Source organism: Astatotilapia calliptera, chromosome 13 (genome assembly GCF_964374335.1).
Source record: "Astatotilapia calliptera chromosome 13, fAstCal68.1, whole genome shotgun sequence".
Taxonomy (NCBI): Eukaryota; Metazoa; Chordata; class Actinopteri; order Cichliformes; family Cichlidae; genus Astatotilapia; species Astatotilapia calliptera.
The window spans coordinates 31930218-31948319 of record NC_137434.1 but is presented as its reverse complement, the minus strand read 5'-3'; the positions used below and the strand labels follow the sequence as shown (position 1 = coordinate 31948319).

Sequence of the window (18102 nt, the reverse complement as noted above, 5' to 3'; positions counted from 1 at the left end):
GTGATCAAACACTGGCAAGAAGCAAGAAACACAGACGTGAAACCTGATCACATGACCCATCTAACACACCCCCTTTAACCAGATCGCATCACTGTGAGTCAAAAGTGAGAAATCTGGGATATAAACCAGAAAGATGCACAATAACAAAAACAACCCCAAAGAGACGAGGAAGCTGAGTGTGTGCCACTCCTCCTCCTCCTCCTCCCAGCAGGCTTCTCTGTGATGAGACTCTACAGCAGGAACTAAAACCAGCAGAAAAACAATTACATCATAGTGTAATGATGTAACACACACACACACACACACACACACACACACACACACACACACACACACACACACACACACACACACACACACACACACTCATCTAACAACAGCTTATTTCTGCCCCGTCTCCCATAGCGACCAGACTGCTTTCTGTCGCCACGGTGATAGAGCTGTAGCTCAGGACCACAGCTGATGGAAACAAGAGATTGTGGAGACTACATATACAGAGAGGCTACCGACAGAAACACCATCACCTTCAGGAGGTCAGAGGTCACACAGAGGTTACAGAATGAGCCCATTTTGAAATTATATTTCTAAAAACACAGGTAACAGATGTGATGCTGTTTCTGAAACGTCAACGAGCTGACATCAGCTAAAACTGACCGATAACGTGACACTTAGTCTAGAGCAGCTTTGTAGCTAATAATGCTATAACAACACACACACACACACACACACACACACACACACACACACACACACACACACACACACACACACACACACACACACACACACAACACACACACACACACACACACACACACACACTCCACCACCACTAACGGTAACAGAGGTTGACAGCAGCTAACAGCTGATAAGAGAAGCTAACAGAGACTAACAGAGAAAAAATGTCACGGTCGATAGCAGGGCCTCAAACACAGTTTATTTACAACACCAGCGCAGAATATATACAGTGAGGGGAAAATCCAGGGTTCCAAAGGTCCAAGAGGAAGCTCTCTCACACTCGTTCTCGTCTTCACGCCCAAACTCACACACGTTCGCACAGCAGGAAGGTCCCGAAGGAAAACTATCACACAGGAGAGGGAAATTACTCACAAGTCACAAAACAGTCTAAGGAGCTCTAAGGAGCTTGGAAAGAAAAGCATCTGGACTTCTTTAAAGAAGTCCAGATGCTTTTCTTTCCAAGCTCCTTAGCCTACAGTGACCTGGATGACTGAGAACCTTCACAGACAAGTCACAAAACACTTAAGCAAAGATTCACAGGAGCTGAGAGGATCACTAACGTGTCTCGCACAATCATCCATCCAGCGACGAGAGGATCTGCATCCCAGCCTCAAATAGCAAATAGGGGACAGGTAATGACAGCTAATCATGAGTGGGAGTGTGGGCCAAGAGGAGCGTGTCGGCTGGGCAGACACGGGGACCACGATACAAAATCAGCAGCACTAAAGACAGCATATCCTCAACGGCTCACCTCAGCTCAACAATTTCTTTTATCTGTACTGCATCCTGTCTCCTAAATGGCATATAACCGCTCTGGGATTTTCGATTACTATTATTGTCATTTTATATTATTGTTTTGTTTACTTTTATCCTGTTGCTAAACTAATAAAGAATTTGAATTGAATTGAATCAGTATGCCTGTCATCGATCATAAGTGAGCTGACTCACTGACTTGTATCAGACTCCTTTCACAGAGTTTTACAGCTGAGGTAAACAGAGGCCTGACATATTTCCACATTTAGAGTAAAACTCTGGGGGTGAGGTGGGAATCCAGATCTGTCTTGGCTGACTAAAACGTACTTGTCCTATAGCACCTGAGGATTGTGCTTCTGATCTGGAAGGGGTAAGAAAACTTGACTGCAATCTCCAATGTACTGACATCTAGTGGTGAAATTTTACACACTGTAACCTTAAATACACAGCACAGATGAAGGTGGTGAGTTGCAAAAAAGGACAGCTCCGCCCCCTTTGGAGGAAGCAAAGGTAGTCTGGACACGTCTCCATCAAAGAGGAAAGAAAAAAAATGAAGAGAGAGTAAAAGAAAAAAGGTGAAGAAACCCCAAGCCTGCCATGTCCAAACAGGTAGAACAGAAAGCCTAGAAAAATTCAATTTTGGATAGAAATTGATTTCATGGATAACATGATATGTTATACATGTGTCATAGCGCCTCAGTTTTTACTAATTCCACACTGTCTTCTACTCTTCAATCTGGCTATAGAGCCACTCATTCTGGTATGATGGCGCCTGTGTTCGGCCTTGCCGCTGCTGGCTGCAGTTTCCCTCGCTCTGCTACACTGCTGTTTCTGACTGCCCTGCTCTCCTTTTTCATCTCTGATGTATTGCCTGCCTTAGTCTGTGATCGTCTGACACTACTCTCTATTCGCTCCTCTATGGTGGACCTGGATATCTCTTCTTCCCACAATGGCTTCATCCCCCCCTCTGTCGCCAGTGTCTGGATTTTTGACAGCACCCTTTTGGATCCACGCAAATCACAGAGGAGGAGAGGTGAAAGAGCAGGTGTCCAGCTGAAATTTAGACTGCTCTTCAGACGAGGATTAGCGGGTAAGCGACGTCGAGGATTTCTGGTCACCTGTGCTCAGACTGCTTGTTCGGAGGAGAATTTGTCTTCCCTGTCCCTGCTGGATTTTGCAAGGCCTGGACTTACGAGATCGTGTTACCTTAGGAGTGGTCATCCAGGCTTTCCGGTTATATACTATGATCGTCACGGATCGAACTCGCAGATTCTACGTCCCCTAAAACGGGTCAGTGTCAGTATTTGTTTGACTTATTCCAGGTTGAGCATGGTGCTTCTCAATGCCTGATCTATGACAAATAAAAGGTTCTTGTTGGACGACTTTCCGTGTCATGGCACAGTGAGTTGACGCGTTTGGTGGCTGCTCCCCACAATCTGGATAGAAAAACACCGAAACTCGCTAACAGACAATTCAGCTGAGCAAGGCGAATGCAGTTGGTGAGGAATAAGGCAAAGGGAACTCAAAATGCCAAGGGGACAGGACAAAGCCACTTCCTCCCCAAAAACAAATGCTAACAACGCAACAGGACAAGCCAACATGAGCTCTGATATCATAGCTAGTGACTCGGCTGGTGAGCTACTAAAAGCTATCGAATCATTGAAATCAGAAATGAAACAAGATAACGAAAGGCTGACAAAAGACATCAATCCAACATGAATATAAACTAAAATGGAACTCAAATAAGATCAAATATTTAGGTGTCTATCTAACCAGTGAATTAAGCACATTATACGAGGCAAATTATGTAAAGAGTAGCAATGCAATTCAAAAACATTTGAGTAAATGGGCTCCACTTGTCATGGACCTCAGCTCAAGAATAGAGGTAATAAAAATGAATGTGCTTCCCCGACTACTGTACCTATTCACTTAATTGCCAGCAGTGTTGGGACTAACGCATTATTAAGTAACGCGTTACAGTAACTACGTTATTATTGTGGTAACGAGCACGGTAACTGGTTATTATGCCAAAACCGGGAACGCGTTACTCGCTACTGGGATTTAGATAGGATCGTTATTCGTTACTTCGTGTGGTGGCTATCACGGAGCTTCCACAGATTCAGTAACATTAGCAAGTGGTGGAGGCCAGCAGGTGGATGAAGGAAAAGGGAGGCAAGAGGAGAGACCCGAAGCAGCCGCCAGTCCGAGTGTCAGGTGAACTGAACTTCAGGTAAGAAGTTATGACCTGCAGTCCATCTGGGTCAGATATGAACCAAGTTTAGGTGGAGTTTATTTTAGTTATGCTGACTTTTTCGTACTGCGTGCTAGCTAGCATGACGGAGTTTCTATACAGCTGGGTGGTGCTATGTTACTGATGTTGAACTTTATTTTGTTCATAAGGTTAATTATTAGAGTTGCCAACCGTCCCGTAAAAAACGGAATCGTCTCGTATTCAGAGAAAATATCAAGCGTTTGGTATTGAGGTGAAAAGAAATACAGTTTGTCCCGGACTTCAGCTACAATGAAAAAGACACAAAGCTGGAGTTATTCTGTGTCTTTGCTGCACAGCTGCCTCTTCTTCTCTCATCCTCCCCCCTCCCTCTCCTGTTTCTACTTCAATCATGAAACTGATCAATGATCAGCTGATCGTCTCTCTTGTTTGTTTATCACTTTGCGCCGAAAGAGGAAACCAGCGGATGTCGCGCTAAACAACAGCAGCACGTTTAAGCTTGATCAGCTGTTGTTAGAATTTATTTAATATTAATTTCTAGTATCAGCTGATGTTTGCTGGAGCCACAGCTGTAAAGCTGCTGGTCATGATGTCGGTTTGGATATGTGGTGAGAGGGAAACATGAAGATGAAACCAGGAGACGTCCTTACTGAATCATCAGAGCTGTGATGGAGAAACAGGTTTACCTTTTAGGTGACATGGATGAGTTGAAGTTATGAACTGTTTCTGAGAGACAAATAACACCAGGATCCTTTTCTAAGCAGCTGACAGCTGGTAACTGTGCAGGGGCGGGTCTAGCAAAGTGTTGCCAGGGGTCCATGTAGGGCATTAACAGGGAGAGGGGGGCACAAAGAAATACTTTCTTATTCTCATTTAAAATGTCTCGCTTTTAAAAAAATAATTATCTGAGTCTTACAACAAACGATTGATAGATTGATACATATATACCATCAGAACAGTGAACATCACTGTCACAACAGTGTTTGTTTTCATTCAAAGGCTTTATGATTTTTCCTATAATGGCGGGCTAGTCAAAATGCCTGGGCTGATTTTTTGTCCTAGTCCAGCCCTGTATGCAGCTCATCTGCAGTCTGGTGTTACCCACATCTTCCTATTCAGAAGGCAGAATTTCCGAGTTCTGAGTACAATCGAAAGCACCACGACTGCAGTTTTTGTGTTGGATGTAAAAAGCAGGCTAGGATAGAATCAGGCGTGGGATTTCTCTCGTGGAAATGTGCACATTATTTTTTTCCTTTCTATTGGTAGGTGGCACAGTGCACCTGTGGCAAGTAAGCAAGCTAGAAGGCTGGCAAAGTTATGGAAGCAACACATTAACAAGAGAATTCTGAGTAAAACCAAAGTTACTTTCCCTAGTAACTAGTTACTCTGAAAGTAACGAGTAACTTGAAGTAACTGAGTTACTTTTGATAGAAGTAACTAGTAATGTAACTAAGTTACTAATTTAAAGTAACTTACCCAACACTGATTGCCAGTCCATAGACCAGATGTACAATTTGGCAGATGGGATAAATTAGTTAGTAGATTTATTTGGAAAGGGACAAAGCCAAGAGTAAGATTTAAAATACTCCAACTAAGAAAAGAAAGAGGAGGACTCGCCCTCCCGAACTTCAAGGAATACTTCTATGCAGCCCAGCTGAGATATATTGTTTACTGGTGCTCACCGGACTGCACCTCAAAATGGAGGCATATGAAGATAAATTACTGTTCATCATATCATCCACAAGCAAGATTGGGAGAAGAAACTATACAGTCTACGCACGCAAATCCTATTATTGAATTCACTTTTAAACTCTGGTGGATTATAGCGACGAAATATAGAATCATAGAAGACTGTAAACTGCTGATTCGGCCTGTATATTCACAAAAAAGGGTACTCCTTCTTCAGTCGGCCGCAGACCTTTGGTCATGGAGGAGGTCTGGCTGTGGTGCACTGAAATTGGTTTCACTGTTATTCATTAATGGTTGAAAATTTTTCATCATTTGAACTACAGCTGGTTAAAATTGGAATCAAAGATCTGTGTTACTGTGCTGTAGTGTATCGTCCTCCTGGACCCAACAGTCCATTTTTAAAGGAGTTCAGTGACTTTTTATCTTCCATCTTGAAGCTGTGCAGATTGTTAATAATTGGGGATTTTTACATACACATTGATGATGACTCTGACCTCTTTGCCAGAGGTTTTCTTAGTATCATGGACTCTTTTCATTTCACACAGCATGTGTCTTTCTCTGTGTCTTCCTCTAAGTTCAGATCCTTCGTCACCTCTCTCACCTATGGGGTGCCACAGGGCTCTGTCTTGGGACTGTTACTGTTTCTGTTGTGCGTACTCCCTCTTCTGCAACTTCTTAGCTCTTTTACAGATATTTTGTATTATTGTTACGCAGATAATATTCAGCTATATATCTCTTTTAGGCCACCTGATGTTTCTAAGCTTCAGATCTTGCAGTCCTGCTTAGATTCTGTTAGGGATTGGCTGGCTGATAATTATCTTCAACTAAATGCTGATAAAACGGAAGTCATTGTCTTTGCTCCTGAGAAATTTGCTCCACTCGTGGTTAAAAATCTAGGCCCTCTTGCTTCTTATATTAAACCCTCCATTAGGATCCTTGGTTTTACATTTGACCCAGCTCTGACGCTGGGCACACACGTTACATCTTTGGTTCGCTCTTGTTTTTACCATTTAAGAAATATTGCTAAGCTGAGTCCCATTATGTCATGCGCCGAATTGGAAATGATTATTCATGCTTTTGTTTCATCTCGCTTAGACTATTGTACAGTGAGTGCAGAATTATTAGGCAAATGAGTATTTTGTCCACATCCTCCTCTTCATGCATGTTGTCTTACTCCAAGCTGTATAGGCTTGAAAGCCTACTACCAATTAAGCATATTAGGTGATGTGCATCTCTGTAATGGGAAGGGGTGTGGTCTAATGACATCAACACCCTATATCAGGTGTGCATAATTATTAGGCAACGTCCTTTCCTTTGGCAAAATGGGTCAAAAGAAGGACTTGACAGGCTCAGAAAAGTCAAAAATAGTGAGATATCTTGCAGAGGGATGCAGCAGTCTCAAAATTGCAAAGCTTCTGAAGCGTGATCATCGAACAATCAAGCGTTTCATTCAAAATAGTCAACAGGGTCACAAGAAGCGTGTGGAAAAACCAAGGCGCAAAATAACTGCCCATGACCTGAGAAAAGTCAAGCGTGCAGCTGCCAAGATGCCACTTGCCACCAGTTTGGCCATATTTCAGAGCTGCAACATCACTGGAGTGCCCAAAAGCACAAGGTGTGCAATACTCAGAGACATGGCCAAGGTAAGAAAGGCTGAAAGACGACCACCACTGAACAAGACACACAAGCTGAAACGTCAAGACTGGGCCAAGAAATATCTCAAGACTGGTTTTTCTAAGGTTTTATGGACTGATGAAATGAGAGTGAGTCTTGATGGGCCAGATGGATGGGCCCGTGGCTGGATTGGTAAAGGGCAGAGAGCTCCAGTCCCACTCAGACGCCAGCAAGGTGGAGGTGGAGTACTGGTTTGGGCTGGTATCATCAGAGATGAGCTTGTGGGGCCTTTTCGGGTTGAGGATGGAGTCAAGCTCAACTCCCAGTCCTACTGCCAGTTTCTGGAAGACACCTTCTTCAAGCAGTGGTACAGGAAGAAGTCTGCATCCTTCAAGAAAAACATGATTTTCATGCAGGACAATGCTCCATCACACGCGTCCAAGTACTCCACAGCGTGGCTGGCAAGAAAGGGTATAAAAGAAGAAAAACTAATGACATGGCCTCCTTGTTCACCTGATCTGAACCCTATTGAGAACCTGTGGTCCATCATCAAATGTGAGATTTACAAGGAGGGAAAACAGTACACCTCTCTGAACAGTGTCTGGGAGGCTGTGGTTGCTGCTGCACGCAATGTTGATGGTGAACAGATCAAAACACTGACAGAATCCATGGATGGCAGGCTTTTGAGTGTCCTTGCAAAGAAAGGTGGCTATATTGGTCGCTGATTTGTTTTGTTTTGTTTTTGAATGTCAGAAATGTATATTTGTGAATGTGGAGATGTTATATTGGTGTCACTGGTAAAAATAAATAATTGAAATGGGTATATATTTGTTTTTTGTTAAGTTGCCTAATAATTATGCACAGTAATAGTCACCTGCACACACAGATATCCCCCTAAAATAGCTAAAACTAAAAACAAACTAAAACTACTTCCAAAAACATTCAGCTTTGATATTAATGAGTGTTTTGGGTTCATTGAGAACATGGTTGTTGTTCAATAATAAAATTATTCCTCAAAAATACAACTTGCCTAATAATTCTGCACTCCCTGTAATTCCTTGTTTACTTGCTTAAGTAATGCCTCCCTGGAACGACTGCAGGGTGTTCAGAATGCTGCTGCTAGGCTTCTGACAAAGCATCACAAATACTCCCATGTCACGCCCCTGCTGATTCAGCTGCATTGGCTCCCTGTCAAGTTCAGGGTCCATTTTAAGATTATAATCATGACTTATAGGGCCCTCACTAAATCGGCTCCAAGCGGTTCAAAATGCTGCAGCAAGGCTTTTAACCCACAGCAATAAATTTTCCCATATCACTCCTATACTAAAATCCTTGCATTGGCTTCCGATTGGGTATAGATATAAGTTTAAAATCCTCACCTTTACGTTTATGTCTCTACAAGGTGAGGCCCCCATCTATATCTCGGAGCTTCTCAAACCCTATTCTCCAAAGCGAACTCTTAGATCCACTGATAGTGGTCGTCTATCTATTCCACGGACTCGTCTGAAAACAAAGAGGGATCACGCTTTTCAAACCCTGGCTCCAATACTGTGGAACGGTTTACCCTCCTCACTACGCACCATCGACACGGTGGCCTCTTTTAAAAAACAGCTTAAAACTCATCTGTTTAGACAGGCATTTGGGTAATATGTTGTCTTATTTTATATTTATATTGTACTATTGCTTGTTTGATATGCTTTTATATTTCCTCTAATATTGTTCGTTTGACATGTCTTTATGTGAAGCACTTTGTAACAGCGTTTTTGTCTTAAAAAGTGCTATATAAATAAATTTTACTTACTTACTACTTACCCTGCACGGTGTAGCTCCAACTTAAATCAGTGATCTTCTTCCTTATCGCCCCAGCAGGTCCCTGAGGTCTTGTGACCAGGGCTTGCTGGTTGTCCAGCATACCAGGTTAAAAACAAAAGGTGACAGAGCGTCAGCGGCTCCCAGACTCTGGAACTCACTCCCTTTGAGTTTGAGATCTGTGGACTCAGTCATGTCTTTTAAAAAGCAGTTAAAAACGTATCTAGTAAAGCGCTATACAAATGCAGGCCATTTACCATTTACAGGCCATCTGTTTAAACTTGCTTTTGGTTGATTTTGTTTTTTAGAGGTTGTATGTCCGTTTCTGCTTCTGTGAAGCACTTTGTGATTTTTATCTTGAAAGGTGCTATATAAATAAAATTTTACTTACTTACTTGCCATCGCACTCCGCAGCTGCGGGGAGATACTGGGATGTGGAGGAAAGCTATATATAGTTATTGTAGCTGACAGAGTGACATTACCTGCAGGGTCACAGCTGCTCACACCTGAGAAGGACAGATGTTCATGAGGATCTCCATCAACATCTGATTTAACATATTTTTCCCTTTTTTAAATTCTTGACTCGATTGGGAATATTTTGTTTTATTTTGCTGTAGTCGATAAAAGATCAACTCAAACACCTGTTATATTATTGATACATTATGATAATTAAGAACTCTGTTTATGTCCTAAATGTATCCAGATATATAAGAAAACCAAATCTGAGCCAACAGTTTAGAGCTATTTCCCACAGTGAGACACACACACACACACACACACACACACACACACACACAGAGCGTGTGAAAACATTCCTGGGAACGGAGCGTCTGTACGTAACCTTTATTCAGTTGCTAATTTTACACAACAATGCAACAATACTCACACACCCATTAGTGATGCAGAGAGGTTCACACTCTCAGAGCTGTTTCTGCTCAGCAGCTGCTCAGACTTCTGGTGTCGTCACGTTCACACACTTTAACCTGCTGAAAATGAACTCTGAGCAGAGAAGACTGACAAAACTGGATCAAAGTTGCGGGCTAGCATTAATATTCATTGAAAAAAAATCTTCCTCCAAATATAACAAGGAATCTTTTCTTATGGACTCAAACAAGTTTTGCTGAAAAACTGAATATGGAACAAGCAAAGCTTAATACTAAACAATATATATAATTTATATAAACGTAACTTAATATTGCACACATGCAAAATCAAAATTCCAATTAAATAACACATCAGTGGAATTCATTTCTTAAATAAAAAAATATATTTGCAGCCTTCTGAATTAAATTTTATCATTTTATCATTTATCAAATTTTCATCATATTCTCCCACCTGTCCAGAAAGCTCCTGTTTTCTGCCTTTCTTTTTGCCATTTTGGGATAGGTAGCATGGCAGTATTTGCATGGTTGCTATGACTATGGTCAACAGAGGAGAGGGTGCTAATGGGTCCTGTCATGACTGACGTGCCAAAACACCAATAGAGCATTCTGGGAATTGTAGTATTAGCAGTACATTCACTGTATAATACTGGCAGGCCAGCTCTAATAGTAATTTTGTATGACTTCGCGGGCCAAATGTAATTAGGCTGCAGGCCAGAGTTTGACACCTATGATATAGGAGATGATGGTCTTCTTAGTCACAGAGAAGTAGGAACCAGGAAACATGAAGAAGCAGGGCATGCAGGAAGAGGAAACCTTTTGTGATTGGTGAGTCTCCACTGTGTGAACACAGGGTCGCTCAGACTAAGTCAGATCCTAAATGCTCAGCCCGAGTCTTTAGATGTAGTGAAATGGTTCCAGTCCCTCAGTTCACTTCATTATTCCCATCTGTTACTGGGTTGAGCTTTACTTTGACACATGTACCACAGCTCATCTTTGACATTCTGATTTAATATTCTTGTTTTTGCCATTATTTTTTTCATGATATTTTTTATATGTATTGAGTAGAGCTACTAGGGTGTCCTTTGCTGTGCAGACACACCCATCCAGCAGTAGGCGCTTTGACTTAATTTACAAACAGGAGATCCTTGAATCAAATCCCAGATTTGGATATAATGAAGATTTAGACATGACCAAGACATCAATATTGGGTGAACAACCCTCAGAAGCTCCACTAGCGGTTTAATGCCTGGGACCCTCCAGCATTTGTTCTAGAACTGAAGAAGCTTCTCGGATCGGGTGCAAAGAAGTTTTTAAAGCTCTCAAGAGTACCGTGAGGTGGATAACTGAGGACATACAAAGACTTTGAAAGATTTCCCAACTCCAAGATTAAGAATGCAATTGACACTGTGAAGAAGATGGTTTCAAATGGTAACAGGAAGGCATTGGTGGGATTTGAACCCAGGATCTCCTGTTTACTAGACAGGCGCTTTGACCAGCTGAGCCACAGCGCCTCCTGCTGACAGGCAAACCGGTAATACCTGGTATTACCTGGTACTGCAGAAGGAGACGAGTTCAACTTTTTTTTACTTTTGTGCACTATAAATGTAAGATATGGTCAAATAGTCCAACAAGTAACTTCCTGTTCCTCACTTCGTCAATGACCTCAGTGGAAACATCATAAGGTGAAGGAGAAGCTTTTGAGACTGATTCAACAGGGTGAGTCTGAACACTGTGAAGAAGATGGTTTCAAATAGTAACAGGAAGGCACTGCTGGGATTTGAACCCAGGATCTCCTGTTTACTAGACAGGTACTTTGACCAGCTGAGCCACAGCGCCTCCTGCTGTCAGGCAATCCGGTAATACCTGGTATTACCTGGTACTGCAGAAGGAGACGAGTTCACTTTTTTAACTTTTGTGCACTATCAATGTAGGATATGGTCAAATAGTCCAACAAGTAACTTCCTGTCCCTCACTTCTTCAATGACCTCGGTGGAAACATCATAAGGTGAAGGAGAAGCTTTTGAGACTGATTCAACAGGGTGAGTCTGAACAAGTCCTCAAAACAACTCTATTTCCCTTGGCAAGGGTGGATTCCCGCACTTTACTGTCAAAGCTTTGTTTGTTTCGTAAAGCACTCTTTTGAATGTGCTCAATGGCTAACTGGTAGCTTTCTGCAAGACTCTCTCAGCTCTCCAGATCTAATTTCTGTTCACGTAGACAATCGGAAAGAGACATCTGCAGCAGGGGGCATGGCCCAGCTACATCAGTGTGACAGAAATCTGCTGGTATTGCAGAGGCTCCAATAGCCAAACATTGTACTTGTGCAGACGATGGTACTGCTGCCTCCTCCTCCTCAAGAGTTGAGGAATACTCATGTCTCTTGCATACTGCCTTTACTGCCTCGGTTGGAAAATCTGGCTCTTTGTTGCGGCGCAAGAGCTGTGCAGTAAAGCCTTCAATGGCATTTTCCTCATCATTAGAACTCTGATCAGATATATCACAGGCATGCAGATACGGACGTCTCAACAGCCCATCTGCATCTTGGTTGTCCTTCCCAGCACTATACTCAATGTCAAAATCAAAACTGGAAAGTACGGCCAACCAGCAATGCCCTACTGCGTCCAACTTTGCAGATGTTAAAACGTATGTGAGTGGATTATTGTCTGTCATCACTGTACATTTTACTCCATAGATACAGCGGAAAACGTTCTGGGTGACAGCCCACTTCACAGACAGGAAGTCAAGCTTGTGTGCAGGGTACCTTTGCTCGGACTTGGAGAGACCCCTACTGGCACAGGCAATGACTCTTAACTTGCTCTCCTGTTCTTGATATAGGGCTGCACCGAGAACATGGGCGCTTGCATCGGTGTGCACAATATAATGTTCTTTGGATCTGCAAACCCAAGAACAGGAGCTGTTGTGAGCTTGAGAATCAATGTCCTAAAAGTATCTTCAGCGGTTGGGGTCCATTTTTCGTGAAAAAGGCTTTTTGAGATCCGCACTGGTAGAAACCTTGTGGTTTCTGCCAGACAGACTGGATTTTCTCTTCAGTGGGAGGCAACCAGCACTTAAGTGATTAAGGGGTATTGCAAGCTTGGAATAGTCTTTTATAAACCTCCTGTAATATCCAGTGAACCCAAGGAAAGACTTAAGCTACTTGATGTTATCTGGTCTTGGCCAGGTAGTGAGGGCAGCTGGATCTGTTTTGAGCCCTTCTGATGATACAACATGGCTGAGATATTGGACAGATGTCCTGAAGAACTGACATTTCTCTGGCGACAGCTTTAAAGTAAATTCTTTCATCCTATGGAGGACCTTCAGCGATCATTCCTCATGGTTCTCAAGTGTAGCTGAGAAAGGAGTGACATCATCAAGAAAAACCGAGACCTGACTCAAATTCCTGCTGCCTATACACTTTTCCATAACATAAGAGGAAAGTAGAACACCTCCTTATGCTGTTTTTAATAGAGAACTCTTCGGCATTTATTTTAACACAACACCTAACAGTCTTACCTTCTCTTATCAGTAACTCGAATGATTTGCAGAATCTTGACAGTACTTTTGGGACGAAAGCTCAATATAACCCTGCCTCACCCAGTTTCTATACTGGTCCATTTATGTCTGTTGTCACAGTTGCATGTTTTAGTAGACTTTCAGTTTTGATGTTTTTCATCTGCATGTGGTGCACAGCTGCTGGGGTGTCCTTTGCTAAATCTTTAGTGCCTCCAAACTTCAGATTCAACAGATTACTTCCTTTTATTTTGACATTGAGGAAAAGTTGCCTACACAGAATTTCTTATTTTGAAATAGCTCAACAGGCACTGCTGGGATTTGAACCCAGGATCTCCTGTTTACAAGACAGGTGCTTTGACCGGCTAAGCTACAGTGCCTCCTTCAGGGAAGGGAAAAACCAAGTAACCTCTGCAGACACAGTTTTGAATCGGTTTGTCACATTTTTCCCCACCAGCTGTTGGACAGTAGCCAGAGGCACACAGCTCAAGGCGCTGTGGCTTAGCTGGCCAAAGCGCCTGTCTCGTAAACAGGAGATCCTGGGTTCAAATCCCAGCAGTGCCTTACCTCCCTACCAATGCCATTACATTTCATTAATGAGTGCTGATGGCGGGAAGCATTGGGTGTTATGCTTTCTCTCCTTCCTTTCCAAGAAGAGGACACAATGAAGATTTAGACATGCCCAAGACATCAATATTGGGTGAACAACCCTCAGAAGCTCCACTAGCGGTTTAATGCCTGGGACCCTCCAGCATTTGTTCTAGAACTGAAGAAGCTTCTCGGATCGGGTGCAAAGAAGTTTTTAAAGCTCTCAAGAGTACCGTGAGGTGGATAACTGAGGACATACAAAGACTTTGAAAGATTTCCCAACTCCAAGATTAAGAATGCAATTAACACTGTGAAGAAGATGGTTTCAAATGGTAACAGGAAGGCACTGCTGGGATTTGAACCCAGGATCTCCTGTTTACTAGACAGGCGCTTTGACCAGCTGAGCCACAGCGCCTCCTGCTGACAGGCAAACCGGTAATACCTGGTATTACCTGGTACTGCAGAAGGAGATGAGTTCAACTTTTTTTTTACTTTTGTGCACTATAAATGTAAGATATGGTCAAATAGTCCAACAAGTAACTTCCTGTTCCTCACTTCGTCAATGACCTCAGTGGAAACATCATAAGGTGAAGGAGAAGCTTTTGAGACTGATTCAACAGGGTGAGTCTGAACACTGTGAAGAAGATGGTTTCAAATAGTAAGAGGAAGGCACTGCTGGGATTTGAACCCAGGATCTCCTGTTTACTAGACAGGCACTTTGACCAGCTAAGCCACAGCGCCTCCTGCTGTCAGGCAATCCGGTAATACCTGGTATTACCTGGTACTGCAGAAGGAGACGAGTTCACTTTTTTAACTTTTGTGCACTATCAATGTAGGATATGGTCAAATAGTCCAACAAGTAACTTCCTGTCCCTCACTTCTTCAATGACCTCGGTGGAAACATCATAAGGTGAAGGAGAAGCTTTTGAGACTGATTCAACAGGGTGAGTCTGAACAAGTCCTCAAAACAACTCTATTTCCCTTGGCAAGGGTGGATTCCCGCACTTTACTGTCAAAGCTTTGTTTGTTTCGTAAAGCACTCTTTTGAATGTGCTCAATGGCTAACTGGTAGCTTTCTGCAAGACTCTCTCAGCTCTCCAGATCTAATTTCTGTTCACGTAGACAATCGGAAAGAGACATCTGCAGCAGGGGGCATGGCCCAGCTACATCAGTTTGACAGAAATCTGCTGGTATTGCAGAGGCTCCAATAGCCAAACATTGTACTCGTGCAGACGATGGTACTGCTGCCTCCTCCTCCTCAAGAGTTGAGGAATACTCATGTCTCTTGCATACTGCCTTTACTGCCTCGGTTGGAAAATCTGGCTCTTTGTTGCGGCGCAAGAGCTGTGCAGTAAAGCCTTCAATGGCATTTTCCTCATCATTAGAACTCTGATCAGATATATCACAGGCATGCAGATACGGACGTCTCAACAGCCCATCTGCATCTTGGTTGTCCTTCCCAGCACTATACTCAATGTCAAAATCAAAACTGGAAAGTACGGCCAACCAGCAATGCCCTACTGCGTCCAACTTTGCAGATGTTAAAACGTATGTGAGTGGATTATTGTCTGTCATCACTGTACATTTTACTCCATAGATACAGCGGAAAACGTTCTGGGTGACAGCCCACTTCACAGACAGGAAGTCAAGCTTGTGTGCAGGGTACCTTTGCTCGGACTTGGAGAGACCCCTACTGGCACAGGCAATGACTCTTAACTTGCTCTCCTGTTCTTGATATAGGGCTGCACCGAGAACATGGGCGCTTGCATCGGTGTGCACAATATAATGTTCTTTGGATCTGCAAACCCAAGAACAGGAGCTGTTGTGAGCTTGAGAATCAATGTCCTAAAAGTATCTTCAGCGGTTGGGGTCCATTTTTCGTGAAAAAGGCTTTTTGAGATCCGCACTGGTAGAAACCTTGTGGTTTCTGCCAGACAGACTGGATTTTCTCTTCAGTGGGAGGCAACCAGCACTTAAGTGATTAAGGGGTATTGCAAGCTTGGAATAGTCTTTTATAAACCTCCTGTAATATCCAGTGAACCCAAGGAAAGACTTAAGCTACTTGATGTTATCTGGTCTTGGCCAGGTAGTGAGGGCAGCTGGATCTGTTTTGAGCCCTTCTGATGATACAACATGGCTGAGATATTGGACAGATGTCCTGAAGAACTGACATTTCTCTGGCGACAGCTTTAAAGTAAATTCTTTCATCCTATGGAGGACCTTCAGCGATCATTCCTCATGGTTCTCAAGTGTAGCTGAGAAAGGAGTGACATCATCAAGAAAAACCGAGACCTGACTCAAATTCCTGCTGCCTATACACTTTTCCATAACATAAGAGGAAAGTAGAACACCTCCTTATGCTGTTTTTAATAGAGAACTCTTCGGCATTTATTTTAACACAACACCTAACAGTCTTACCTTCTCTTATCAGTAACTCGAATGATTTGCAGAATCTTGACAGTACTTTTGGGACGAAAGCTCAATATAACCCTGCCTCACCCAGTTTCTATACTGGTCCATTTATGTCTGTTGTCACAGTTGCATGTTTTAGTAGACTTTCAGTTTTGATGTTTTTCATCTGCATGTGGTGCACGGCTGCTGGGGTGTCCTTTGCTAAATCTTTAGTGCCTCCAAACTTCAGATTCAACAGATTACTTCCTTTTATTTTGACATTGAGGAAAAGTTGCCTACACAGAATTTCTTATTTTGAAATAGCTCAACAGGCACTGCTGGGATTTGAACCCAGGATCTCCTGTTTACAAGACAGGTGCTTTGACCGGCTAAGCTACAGTGCCTCCTTCAGGGAAGGGAAAAACCAAGTAACCTCTGCAGACACAGTTTTGAATCGGTTTGTCACATTTTTCCCCACCAGCTGTTGGACAGTAGCCAGAGGCACACAGCTCAAGGCGCTGTGGCTTAGCTGGCCAAAGCGCCTGTCTCGTAAACAGGAGATCCTGGGTTCAAATCCCAGCAGTGCCTTACCTCCCTACCAATGCCATTACATTTCATTAATGAGTGCTGATGGCGGGAAGCATTGGGCGTTATGCTTTCTCTCCTTCCTTTCCAAGAAGAGGACACAATGAAGATTTAGACATGCCCAAGACATCAATATTGGGTGAACAACCCTCAGAAGCTCCACTAGCGGTTTAATGCCTGGGACCCTCCAGCATTTGTTCTAGAACTGAAGAAGCTTCTCGGATCGGGTGCAAAGAAGTTTTTAAAGCTCTCAAGAGTACCGTGAGGTGGATAACTGAGGACATACAAAGACTTTGAAAGATTTCCCAACTCCAAGATTAAGAATGCAATTAACACTGTGAAGAAGATGGTTTCAAATGGTAACAGGAAGGCACTGCTGGGATTTGAACCCAGGATCTCCTGTTTACTAGACAGGCGCTTTGAGCAGCTGAGCCACAGCGCCTCCTGCTGACAGGCAAACCGGTAATACCTGGTATTACCTGGTACTGCAGAAGGAGACGAGTTCAACTTTTTTTTAACTTTTGTGCACTATAAATGTAAGATATGGTCAAATAGTCCAACAAGTAACTTCCTGTTCCTCACTTCGTCAATGACCTCAGTGGAAACATCATAAGGTGAAGGAGAAGCTTTTGAGACTGATTCAACAGGGTGAGTCTGAACACTGTGAAGAAGATGGTTTCAAATAGTAAGAGGAAGGCACTGCTGGGATTTGAACCCAGGATCTCCTGTTTACTAGACAGGCACTTTGACCAGCTAAGCCACAGCGCCTCCTGCTGTCAGGCAATCCGGTAATACCTGGTATTACCTGGTACTGCAGAAGGAGACGAGTTCACTTTTTTAACTTTTGTGCACTATCAATGTAGGATATGGTCAAATAGTCCAACAAGTAACTTCCTGTCCCTCACTTCTTCAATGACCTCGGTGGAAACATCATAAGGTGAAGGAGAAGCTTTTGAGACTGATTCAACAGGGTGAGTCTGAACAAGTCCTCAAAACAACTCTATTTCCCTTGGCAAGGGTGGATTCCCGCACTTTACTGTCAAAGCTTTGTTTGTTTCGTAAAGCACTCTTTTGAATGTGCTCAATGGCTAACTGGTAGCTTTCTGCAAGACTCTCTCAGCTCTCCAGATCTAATTTCTGTTCACGTAGACAATCGGAAAGAGACATCTGCAGCAGGGGGCATGGCCCAGCTACATCAGTTTGACAGAAATCTGCTGGTATTGCAGAGGCTCCAATAGCCAAACATTGTACTCGTGCAGACGATGGTACTGCTGCCTCCTCCTCCTCAAGAGTTGAGGAATACTCATGTCT

At 43.1% G+C, this 18102-nt stretch overlaps 10 non-coding genes across 10 annotated transcripts; 2 read left to right on the top strand and 8 right to left on the bottom strand.

The window, feature by feature from the left end:
* Positions 1-11154: 11154 nt before the first annotated feature.
* On the bottom strand, positions 11155-11228 carry trnat-agu (transfer RNA threonine (anticodon AGU)). Its single transcript has one exon. It is a non-coding gene; the product is annotated as a tRNA-Thr (tRNA).
* Positions 11229-11479: 251 nt separating this feature from the next.
* Positions 11480-11553, bottom strand: trnat-agu (transfer RNA threonine (anticodon AGU)). Its single transcript has one exon. It is a non-coding gene; the product is annotated as a tRNA-Thr (tRNA).
* A 1980-nt stretch (positions 11554-13533) lies between these two features.
* Positions 13534-13607, bottom strand: trnat-ugu (transfer RNA threonine (anticodon UGU)). Its single transcript has one exon. It is a non-coding gene; the product is annotated as a tRNA-Thr (tRNA).
* A 110-nt stretch (positions 13608-13717) lies between these two features.
* Positions 13718-13791, top strand: trnat-cgu (transfer RNA threonine (anticodon CGU)). Its single transcript has one exon. It is a non-coding gene; the product is annotated as a tRNA-Thr (tRNA).
* A 365-nt stretch (positions 13792-14156) lies between these two features.
* Positions 14157-14230, bottom strand: trnat-agu (transfer RNA threonine (anticodon AGU)). The gene has a single exon. It is a non-coding gene; the product is annotated as a tRNA-Thr (tRNA).
* Positions 14231-14482: 252 nt separating this feature from the next.
* On the bottom strand, positions 14483-14556 carry trnat-agu (transfer RNA threonine (anticodon AGU)). Its single transcript has one exon. It is a non-coding gene; the product is annotated as a tRNA-Thr (tRNA).
* Positions 14557-16536: 1980 nt separating this feature from the next.
* trnat-ugu (transfer RNA threonine (anticodon UGU)) lies at positions 16537-16610 on the bottom strand. Its single transcript has one exon. It is a non-coding gene; the product is annotated as a tRNA-Thr (tRNA).
* Positions 16611-16720: 110 nt separating this feature from the next.
* trnat-cgu (transfer RNA threonine (anticodon CGU)) lies at positions 16721-16794 on the top strand. The gene has a single exon. It is a non-coding gene; the product is annotated as a tRNA-Thr (tRNA).
* A 365-nt stretch (positions 16795-17159) lies between these two features.
* On the bottom strand, positions 17160-17233 carry trnat-agu (transfer RNA threonine (anticodon AGU)). Its single transcript has one exon. It is a non-coding gene; the product is annotated as a tRNA-Thr (tRNA).
* Positions 17234-17485: 252 nt separating this feature from the next.
* Positions 17486-17559, bottom strand: trnat-agu (transfer RNA threonine (anticodon AGU)). The gene has a single exon. It is a non-coding gene; the product is annotated as a tRNA-Thr (tRNA).
* Between the last annotated feature and the right edge of the window lie 543 nt (positions 17560-18102).